Here is a 9,635-nt window from a genome sequence, read left to right on the forward strand (position 1 = left end):
TTAGGTGAGGGTAAGAATCTGGTTCATTGGCTGTGATAATTTGGAAAAGCATTCATTTCAGAGAAAGAATAACTTATAAAGTCCTCTTCTTCTAACTTGATACAAGGGTTACAAACGTCAAGCAGAGAGTTCAGTCTCACTCTTTGTTGTTCTCTTACAAGCCCCCTCACAATTTGATTGTCTATGTTTCTTTGGGGTATATAAATATTTTTGAAATATGTAAGCTGTTCTAAAAACCATAGTATAGTGTAAAAACATGAAATAAACAATGCTACTAATAGAGAGGCTGAAATAGGAGAAGCAAGATTTTAAGGCCATTATGTTGTACACAGGAAGACACTGTCACATACAAACAAGCTGAAAGTATATATGGATTATACAATATTGGACCTAGTTCTCCAATTACCAAGTTAGAGAGACTGTTGGATGACAGTCAACAAATTTCTAATTCTTCATATTTTTGGATTTCAATAGATTAGGATATGTTGGTAATATTTGTTTTCATACTAAGATATTAATAAAAAGTAATTGTCACTTCCTGTTGTTTTTGTTGCAAGAGGTGGAATTAGATTTGTGTGGGTTTGTTGAAAGATTACTTTCTTGCTTCTTCTAGGGTATAGTTTTTCTCCTTGTGTTGGTGTTGTCCATCTATTATACTTTGTAGGGCTGGATTTGTGGAAAGATATTATGTAAATTTCATTTTGTCATGTAATATCTTGTTTTCTCCATCTATGGTAATTGAGAGTTTTGCTGGGTATAGTAGCCTGGGCTGGCATTTGTGTTCTTGTAAGGTCTGTATGACATCTGCCCAGGATCTTCTAGCTTTCATAGTCTCTGGTGAGAAGTCTGGTGTAATTCTGATAGGCCTGCCTTTATATGTTACTTGACCTTTTTCCTTTACTGCTTTTAAAATTCTGTCTTTGTTTAGTGCATTTGGTGTTTTGATTATTATGTGGCAAGAGGAATTTCTTTTCTGGTCCAGTCTATTTGAAGTTCTATAGGCTTCTTGTATGTTCACGGGCATCTCTTTCTTTAGGTTAGGTAACTTTTCTTCTATAATTTTGTTGAAAATATTTACTGGACCATTACCTTGGGAGTCTTCACTCTCTTCTATACCTATTATCCTTAGGTTTGGTCTTCTAATTTGTCCTGGATTTCCTGGATGTTTTGGGTTAGGAGCTTTTTGCTTTTTGGATTTTCTTTGTCATTTGTGTCTATGTTTTCTATGGTGCCTTCTGTCCCTGAGATTCTCTCTTCTATCTCTTGTATTCTGTTGGTGATGCTTTCATCTATGACTCCTGATATCTTTCCTAGGTTTTCTATCTTGAAGGCTGCTCTCTTTCTGATTTCTTTATTGTTTCTATTTACATTTTTAGATTCTGGATAGTTTTGCTCATTTCTTTCACCTGTTTGATTGTGTTTTCGTGTAGTTCTTTAAGGGATTTTTGTGTTTCCCCTTGAAGGGCTTCTAGCTGTTTCCCTGTATTCTGTATTTCTTTGAGGGTACTATTTATGTCTTTCTTAAAGTCCTGTATCATCATCATGAAAAGTGATTTTATATCTGAATCTTACATTTCTGGTGTGATGGATGGGAGTATTGGGTTCTGATGATACCTAATAACCATGGTTCGTGTTGCTTATATTCTTATGCTTGCCCTGCACCATCTGGTTATCTCTAGTGCTACCTGCCCTTGCCTAATCTGTCTGGAGCCTGTCCTTCCTATTAGCCTAGTTGTGTCAGAAATTCTCAGAGTCAAGCTGTCTCTGTGATCCTGTGATTCTGGGCTTGTTAGAGTACCCAGGAATAGAGCTTCCTCTGGGTGTTTTGGGACTGGCTGCTGAGCTTTCGCCCAAGGTCTGTTCTGGGCACCAGCTGGCCCAGACAGACCAGAAGCAACCCGAGCCACTAGGCTGTTGGAGTTCCAGTGTGCCTGGTTCTGCTGGTCCCAGTTATGGCCAGTGTTGGGACAGTTGTGTCCTCCTCACCTCTGATCCTGGGTGTGTTAGAATGCCTGGGAGTGGAGCTTCCTCTGGGTGTTGTGGGACTGGCTGTGGAGCTTGTGTCCAAGGTCTGCTCAAGGCACCAACTCAGACAGACTGGAAGGAACCTGAGCCACTGACCTGGCAAAGTTCCAGTGTGCCTAGTTCCACTGGTCCCAGCTACTCCCGGTGTTAGGACAGATGTTGTGTCCTCCTAACCTCTGATCCTGGGCTTATTAGAGTGCCTGGGAGTGGAGCTTCCTCTGGGTGTTGTTAGACTGACTGTGGAGCTTGTGCCCAAGGTCTGTTCTGGGCACCAGCTGGCCCAGGTAATAATATCCAGTCTTACTAAAAGAAAAAAAATAGTATCCTAAAAAGTTCAAATATTTATTCCAAAGACATATTTAACTTTACAGGCTAAACAATCTATGATGTAAATAGACTATATTAAATTTTATTACAAAGTCAACTCTGTATATCAAGCAGACTTGCTTTTGAGAAAAAAAATAGAACAAAAAATTTGAAATCAAAGGTAAAATAGATCAGTCTAATACCCTTTTATTTCTTTAACATTTATGAATTAGAAATCCAGCTACCTATAAAGAGTAGATTGTATTACAATGCCATGTTTTATAAAATCTAGCAAGAACAACCATTACAGTTTGTTGCTTTCCTCTGTTATAGAAAGTATGAACTGAAGAGCAGATTATCAGGACCCAAGAAACACAATCCCTTTAATCATATTTTAAAGTGTTCTCTCTGAGTTTGTCTTTCAAAAGAATAGATACTTAAATGACCCATAGCTCATCTAAAGTTAAGCCCATAGGTCTCTGCACAGTTGAACGTGTTAGCCAAAACTGTAATCTAAAAGGTTACAGAAAATATTCTAAGGTGGTTATTCATCAAGCTATGATTATCTAACAAAACCATTCTTATTAAACATAAGATGAAATCCCTGGCAGCAGAGAGAGGGAAATTGTAGAGCTCACCTTCAGCAGGAAGCCAGGGCATCAAGTGAGGGAGGGGATTGCCATCCCACAGTCAAAACTCTGACCCATAATTGTTCCTGTCTGAAAGAGCTGCAGGGATGGAAATGGAGAGAAGCCTGAGGAAAAGAAGGTCCAGTGACAGGCCCAAAGTGGGATCCAGCTCAAGGGGAGGTCCTAAGGCCTGACACTGTTACTGAGGATATGGAACACTCATAAATAGGGACCTATCATGACTGTACTCTGGAAGACCCAACAAGCAGCTAAAAGAGTCAGATACAGATAGTTGCACCTAACCAATGGACAGAAGCTGCTGACCCTGTGGTTGGATTAAGGAAAGGCAGAAAGAAGCTAAGGAGGATAGTCCTGTAGGAGAACCAGCAGTCTCAATCAATCTGGATCCCTGAGATCTCTCAGACACTGGACCACCAACCAGGTAGCATACACCAGCTGATATGAGGCCTCCAGCACATACAAAGGAGAGGACTCCCACTCCCAGGTCTGGTTTAAGTCAGACAAGATGCACCTAACCCTCAAGAGACTGGAGGCCCCAAGGAGTTTAGAGGTCTGGTTGGGTGGAGGTGGTGGGTGGTGGGAACATCCTCATGGAGATAGGGGGATGGGGAGGAGGTATGGGATATTGAACAGTCAGAGGGTGGAACAGGGAATGGGGAATAAAATCTGGACTATAAATAAATAAATAAATAAATGATTAAAAAACATCAAAAAATCTATAGATATAGCAATCCTAATTATTTTTGTTCATGTACTTCATCTAATTGACCTCTACTAATATTATATTCATTAGGCTTAGAGTATTATATAATTCAGTAAATGAGTATATTGCATGTTTAGACCAGGATCATTGGAAACTTAAATATTTCATATGTGTCCTCTAGTGATTTTTCTACTCTATGCAATTAACATGTTTAATTTAAAACACTTAAAAGTCCTATAAATATCTGCTAATATTTATGATATCTTGTTATGTACTCAATATTTTACTCTCTAAATATCAGTTCTGTATCAATGTATAAAAGAAATGATTTACACTGATTCTCAAATATGTTTTATGTTGTTGTAACTTTATAATTGTTACATAAAAAGTTGAAGTAGAATTTTGCATGGGAATTTAGGCCAACCTAAATGGAAAGTTAAAAAAAGAAAATTAATTTCAAGTTATTAATTGATCTTTAAATAGTTAGAATGAGAGGATAACTACTGTATGTAAGGAGTAGGTCTGAGAAGAAGGCTCAATGTATAAAGTGCCTGTGTCCCAAGTGTGTTTACTCTCGTTTTGAACTTCAGTACATAGGTAAAAGCAAGGGTGTTCATTGTTTTATTTAGGTGGTTTTACTTTATTTTGTTTTGTTTTGTTTTTGAGGTAGGGCCTCTGTAGTATGTAGAATCTAAACACTCCTTTAGAAGTGTCCTGGCTGTCCTGGAATTACTATGTAGATCAGGCTGGCCTCCATCTCACAGAGATCTGCTTACCTCTGCCTCCTAAATGATGGGATTGAAGGTATGTGCCAATATGCCTGGTTTGGCATTCTCAATAAAAGTTGAGTGTTAACTAATGGGCAAATTTTACTAATGGGGGAAAATACCTTGAATTTATTCTTTATTTCACATGTAGACATGGGTAAGGAGCAGCAAGCATTTTCAATATCATCCTCAGTTACATATCAGCTACATATTTTGGGGGGCTTCATAAGAATGTATGTGGTAACATTGGTACATTTGATGGCTTAGAATATTTGTTGTTGTGATTAGAATCTGAAATATTCCTGAGTCTCAGGTTTTGAGTATTTGGTGTCCAGCTTGTGGTAAAAATTTGATAGTGGAGAAAGCCTTTAGAAAGGGAACTTTGCCTGTTTCAAAGACCACATGAAGCTCTAGAGGAAGGAAGAACAAAGAGTGAATGCTTCAATCCTACTTCGAAAGGGAAACAAAATATCAAGGGAAGTAGAGGGTGGGAGGGATTTGGGAGGAAGAGAAGAGCGGGAGGGCAAAAGAGGGGAAGAATCAAGTATGGGAGGAGATGGAGGAGATGTACAGAGGGTCAGGCAATTGAACAGAGGTGTGTATTAATGGGGGATGGGGAGCTAGGGGTAGCAACCAGAAAGTTCCAGATGCCAGGAAAGCAAGAACCTCCCAGGACCCCAAGGGGATGACATTAGCTAAAATACCCCACAAAGGGGAGGGAGGAACTCTAGAGACCATATCCTGAAGTTAGGCATTACCCCCACCCATCTCTAAATTTTAACCCAGAATTGGTCCTGTCTAAAGGAAATACAGGGACAAAGAATGGAACAGAGACTGAAGGAAATGCTATCCAGAAACTGCCCTATCTGGGGATCCATCCCACATGCAGACATTAAATCCAGACACTGTTGTGGATGCTGAGAAGTGCTTGCTGACAGGAGCCTGATAAAGCTGTCTCCTGAGATGCTCTGCCAGATCCTGACCAATACTGATATGAAGGCTCATATCTAACCATCAGAGTTAACACAGGGACCCCTACAGAGGAGTTAGGAGAAGGACTGAGGGGGTCTTATCTGGTATCAACAGGAAGGAAGGCCCTTGGTCCTGTATAGGCTTGATGCCCCAGTGTAGAGGAATGCTAGGGCTGTGAGGCAAGAGTGGGTGGGTGAGTGGGGGAGCACCCTCATAGAAGCAGGGTAAGCAGGAATGGGATAGGGAGTTTGCAAAGGGGAAACAAAGAAAGGGGATAACACTTGAAATGTAAATAAATAAAAGAAAAAAAAGAAAAAAAAAAGGATGCGAACCTTGCTGTTCACTGAATGTCATTAGGGGTCAGATCTTTCACAGGGATATATATCCTCACAGGATTCAGCCTTGTGCTTGCTGCTTGCTGGTGAGCAACCCTGTGAGAGCAAGTGACAGGACCTACATCCATGAGCATTTTAGGTCACGGTGAACTACAACTTATGAAACTATGAGTTAAATAAACCTACCTTCCCTTTAGTTGCCAATGCTGGGTACTTTGATCATATCAACAAAGAAATAATTAATTTATTTGTTATTAAACTAGTCAAAGTACAGGTTGCAATAAAAAGTAATTTACAAAGAAATTTTTTCTTTGACTATACTCCCCTTACTTTTAATGTTATGAGGTATATGCATAACTATATCAGTCATTAGTTAAAAGTGTACAGAAGAGAATGCCATTGTATTCTTGTCTTATGATTAAAAAGAATATATATCTGTTCTCATACTTCCACAAATTAACAAAATCTTAGAGATTTGTGTGCTTATACTTAATGAAGGGTGAGAATGTAATTCAAAGATGCAAAGTAGGGAGACAAGAGTGATGAAGCATAGATAGCTCTTCTAAATGTGTAATTAATGTGGGTGGCTTGTAAATGAGTGAGAATTAAGGCTTTTTGAGTGTTATTGAAACACTTTAGGGTAAGTCCACAATAATGCATAAACTAACCCAAAAAATATGTGAAAATAAAGATTCTCAATGTGTTATTTCAAAAACAGACTTTTAAATGTAATTTATACATGAGCTACTTGACATTCAAATTTTTAAAAAATTGAACTTTTACTTCTGAAGTTATTGCTGGGAACATTAAAGTATATTTTAATTAGGGAAATAGACAAAACAAGAAATAGCCATGTGAACACAAATGTAATTTTCAAATGTGTGTTTGTGAGTGTGTCTTTGTATGTGTGTGCATGAGTGTGTGTGCATGTGTGTGTGCCTGTGTGTATATGAACTTATGACAACCCATGTGGATACCTGCAAAGGTGAGAAGAGGGCATCTAGTACCTTGGAGCTGGTTAACTTCCTAATGCTGATGTGGGTGCTAGAAACCCTTCTTTGTCCCTGTGTCAAAACAGCCAACATTCTTAACTGCTGCATCTCTTATCCAGCCCATATGTGAGCTATTATTCCATCTTACCTGGCAGCATTTCACAGAGATTATATGGTATTCACTTTACAATAAAAACAGATTGTGTCTCTAAAGTATGCTAAGCTAATTTTAGAATCAATTAAAAATTATTCTATAAATATTTTGTTTTCTACTGTTTTCATTTTAGACTATTAATAATTTCCATACTATGTGTTCCCTTCTTGTCTCCATACATATATATGTGTCTGCTATATGCATGTATATGCATGTGTACTGGGCCATACTGACACATGAAAGGCAGAAGTTGATTTTTAGATGTCTTTTCTCAACCATTTATCTATTTTAATTTTTTTATTGTATGGTCTATTACTGAGTCTGAGTACATAATTTCAGCTAGACTGGAGGATTGTTGAGCTCTAGAAAGGTCTTTTTTTTTTTAACTCCTAGACCTGGATATACAAGTGAACCTGACAATTACTACATTTGATAATACTACTTATTTGAAAACCATTAATATATTACTTTAATAATTAAATAATTATATATTCAATATTTATCATTAAATATTCATTCAATAAAAGTTATAGACATATTTAGAATCGGAATTATAATCTCAGATATTTGTTGAATATTTGATATTTATTTCTAAGTTTTTAGTTATATAACAAAAATATATTTTATATCACATAAAATGAAATAAAAAACATAAGAAAATTAACCTTCCATAAGTATGAGCAAACAATGAAATTAAACACACTAGATTAGATCACACATTTAATGTGTATTTATTTACTACATACAATATAACATATCATCTTTAAATAAATATAAATAACGTATAGACTTATACATTAATAATATATATTTACTGTACTTTTGTTTTACTTTGTAATTAACTGAACTAATATTTATAAAATTATAAGCCAGCAGTGATGTAAGAGGGAAACTTTCTGGCAAATATTATATTGTCTATATTGTTGATGATAAATTAATTGCATGCACTACTGCTGTCAACATCACAACAACCATCTTGATTTCTGTTGAATATTTCCTCAAGTATTTTCTTCTCATATGACATTTGCTGGACAGCTAAAAAATGACCAAAGAGACTTCCACCCTGGGAGTAGCTAAGAGCCTGAACAAACTGCTCTAAGAACTAACACACCCTTTTTTTTTTTTGGTCTTCTATGTTAATATTTGAAATACTGGGGACAGTGAATGACTTAAGGTTATTTCTTTATTTACTATAAAAACTTTAGTTCCACATAGGCTAAAATATGTGCAGACTTTGTTGCTATTTATTGCTATAAGATTCTTGGGTCTGGCATAATTTTTTCTTCTGTCCTAGTTGCATGTTTCAGCAAGTGACTGACATATACTAAGCCCCCAAGGACTTTCAGTCATGGGTAGGTTACTACCATTTTTTTGTTTGTTTTGTTTTATTTTGTTGTTGTTGCAGTTGGTGTTGCCTTGTGGGCAGTTCCCAGATTAGGGGCAAAGAATAGTCAGTTTTATGTGGTATAGACTGAACTTTGTGTAACATCTGTGTGCCAAGTCTATTCTATCCCTTTATCCATGTAGTTAGAAATATAAATATTCTACAGTTTCTTACTAATTTAATATTGCAACATTTTATGTATACTTTTTATGGCCATGGAACTGAAAATTTATATTGTGTTACTCTTCCGGGGCCTCATGTCCATGAAGGAGGTGGATGAGCAGATGTTGGCCATCTAGAACAAGAACAGCAGCTACTTTGTGGAGTGGATCCCCCAAAACATCAAGATGGTTTTGTGTGACATCGTACCATGGGGCCTGAAGACGGCCTCTACCTTTATTGGCAACAGCACTGCCATCCAAGAGCTGTTCAAAGTGCATCTCAGAGCAGTTCTTGGCCATGTTCCGACGCAAGCCCTTCCTATACTGGTTCACCAGCGAAGGCATGGACGAGATAGAATTCACCAAGGCCGAGGCTGAGAGTAACATGAATGACCTGGTGTCTGAGTACCAGCAGTACCAGGATTCCGTGGTCAATGATGGGGAAGAGGCTTTTGAAGATGAGGATGAAGAAGAGGTCAACGAATAGGGAGCCCTAAGATGCTACAATGCACATCTGCTCTTTTCTTAGGCCTGATGGTGTGGGAATGGTGCCCTGGTCTAAGCATGTCAGAGGCCCCTCTCAAGCCAAATGCACCACACTGTTCCCGGTGTTACCTGGAACAGAGAACTTTTCTTTATCTGAGAATTGGTAGTCCCAGCAGACCAGGAAGATTTTCTAGAGGAACACTGAAAGCAAAGTAGGGAGCTATACAGGGCTAAAGAAAGTGACCACCTTTTGTTAAGCCCTCTTCCCACCCCAATCAAAGTTAGCAGGGGAGTGAGAACAGAGATTTGGTTTTCATCCTTGGTGATAAAAACTAAAGTCACACAGTGTTGATACTCACCGAGCTGTAGAAGGACTTTGACGTAGATGCATTCATTTTGGATGAGATGTGTCCATCTATTGATCTCTGCATTGTGTCCAGTGTGGCTTTAGGTGATAATCTCGATTTGCTAAAAGAAAAGCTTCTTTCATGAGGGCCGGGAGATACACTTATATGAAGATTTAGATGTAGTGAGGAATTATTCTGGTCTAGAAAAGTGATGGTAATAGATTTTTTTTCCTAAAGTCCATAATGTGTCTTCATTAGGGTTTTACTGCTGGTTCAGTCCATTACCATCAAGGCTGAAACATGGCAGCATCCAGGCAGGCATAGTGCAGGAAGAGCTGAGAGTTCTACATCTC

At 37.9% G+C, this 9,635-nt stretch overlaps 1 pseudogene; it reads left to right on the top strand.

The window, feature by feature from the left end:
• The first annotated feature begins 8,503 nt into the window (after positions 1 to 8,503).
• Positions 8,504 to 8,936, top strand: LOC116087511 (annotated as a pseudogene).
• Positions 8,937 to 9,635: the final 699 nt, after the last annotated feature.

The sequence above is a fragment of the Mastomys coucha genome, unplaced genomic scaffold, assembly GCF_008632895.1.
Source record: "Mastomys coucha isolate ucsf_1 unplaced genomic scaffold, UCSF_Mcou_1 pScaffold13, whole genome shotgun sequence".
NCBI lineage: Eukaryota > Metazoa > Chordata > Mammalia > Rodentia > Muridae > Mastomys > Mastomys coucha.